Source organism: Eleutherodactylus coqui, chromosome 5, assembly GCF_035609145.1.
Source record: "Eleutherodactylus coqui strain aEleCoq1 chromosome 5, aEleCoq1.hap1, whole genome shotgun sequence".
NCBI classification, from domain to species: Eukaryota; Metazoa; Chordata; class Amphibia; order Anura; family Eleutherodactylidae; genus Eleutherodactylus; species Eleutherodactylus coqui.
This window is the reverse complement of record NC_089841.1, coordinates 231,784,397-231,786,555: the sequence shown is the minus strand read 5'-3', so window position 1 is coordinate 231,786,555 and position 2,159 is coordinate 231,784,397.

Below are 2,159 nucleotides of genomic sequence, written 5' to 3'. Positions count from 1 at the left end.
ATAAAATTATGGAAAAAATTGGACACGCAGCGAACCTTTCAATCTCTCAGAATCGCTGCGAAAGGAAAATCGCTCACGTGAATAAACACATTGTAACCATTGTAAGCCGAATGGAACTTGCACGTGAAAAGTGTTGGTGTGACTGTATCCTTAACCCTTTGCAATGCAATTTTGGATTCAGGGTTTACTAGGGGGCTTTCTCTTTCTGCCATTATACAATGGCGCCATCTGCTGGCTAGAGCCAGTACTGCGGTATAGGACATGCTGGAGTGGCCCCTAACAACAGAGCGGCCAGTAATATACAGTAAGAATACCCTGCTGGACATCTTCTGACATCGGAAGCTGTATAGCCTTCAATCAGAATGTCTTTAGACGTCAGACAGTGGATTGGAAAGGGTTAATCACATCTCTTGTCAGTGGTTGTAATGTTATGGCTGATTTACTAGTTCATCTCAAGCTGCAGTCACCTTTCCTTCAGGGAAATTGATGCCTGTTGACTGTTGCAAAAGCATTTTGCTGATGGTTTAAACAAATACCATATATATCCCCTGCCAACAGGAATATCCTGTTTGTGGCCGTACATTCATTTGCAGAGTCAACTGCACCAACCATTCTCAGCCTGTCGATAAGTAGCCTGAGCTCAGACAATAGTTGTTCAGAACTCTAAATAAACAGCCTGCATATTGATATGGAGATATACCTCCAATTAGCCGTAGCAAAAGCAATAATTACTCTTTCAAGTTTATTTTGTCCCAATAAAGCCCGATGTTTGACTTCTCCTGGCGAGTGAAGAAGAAGGAAAATCTAACAAACCACAATATTCTCATGAGTAGCTGTGACCTGATGAGTAGACCTAAGGGCTCGTATACACCGAGCCATGATCGCCCTGGTTCTCGCTGGATCGTGGGAATCGGAACAATAATCGTTCAGTGTAAATGCCTGCATGATGTACAGGACCAGAGGCATAACATGAAGCTTCTGGGCTCCAATGCCAAACCTGTAAGAGGGCCCCCAACTATAATGGTTTATTCATAGTACTGGGCTCCCTATCTGGAGAAGAGAGGCCTTATGGGCCCCCCTAAGGCTCCTGAACCCGGGTGCAACTGCAACCCCTGTAGTTACGCCAGTGTACAGGATCGTGCCGGCATAAGAATCTAATGACAACTGGTCTGCATAAACAGGCAGTCGTTCATCTATGAAGTACTGCCTGTTTACTGTCAATGGAGGCGGGTGGCGGGAACAATCTCTGGCCCGCTCTGCCATCATTTGCTGGGCGATCATAGCTGATTTCAGAAGATATCGCCCTCCATTTCACTTCCGATGTCTTCATGTTCTTGGCGCCTCCTTCATCGGGCAACTGGTGGCCTGTAGTCAGCGCAGTGCCACTGGCCAGGTGATTCGAAAGTGCCCATCCGCACCGTGCTCACTAGATGCTACCAGGTGCCCGGAATATCAGAGGTAAAGTCATACGTTGTGATAAGCCACGCCCCAGCCATGGCCCCTGACAACACCCCTTTTTAGTTGGCATGCCTAATGGTAACATTTTTTTACCAGGGGTGCCCTGGGGTGCAGTTGATGGGGACATTGTGAAAACTGTCACAAAGGGGTGACACAGTAAAACCCAGGAGGTCTAGCTAGTGCCAGAGCCATTGCCTGGTGTATGCCCTTGCAACGAGCACCTTCTCTTCGGACAGGTGCTAATCAGAGTGGGTCAGATAGAAGACTGTTGCCGAATGTAGGTCTGCAACAGCTAAGAGGCCAAATTTGTCCGGACTGTAAGCCAGTAGTATCCCACACAGGGCAGTCTTGCCTTCTTACATAACCTGTTGAGCTATCTGCTGTTGGTTACCTGTGCAATGTTTGAGGCTTCTTGCTAAATAATGTAACATCAATGTGGTAAGGAGGATTGTGGCATCTTGTTTTCGCAGACTGTGTATGTTGGCACAGTAGTATTTATAGCACAGGTGCCCTATTTTTCTTAAAAAATATTAAACATTACATATAATGAAATTTTGAAATGCTTAAGTAGATATTAACCCCTTAGGAACCAAGCACCGTAAATTTACAGCGCTTGGTCCTGGGCTTTAATCCTGGACGATAGGAAAAATACGGGGCAGGATTAAAGTTCCTGTCCTGCAATCTTGCAGGAGCAGGTCAGG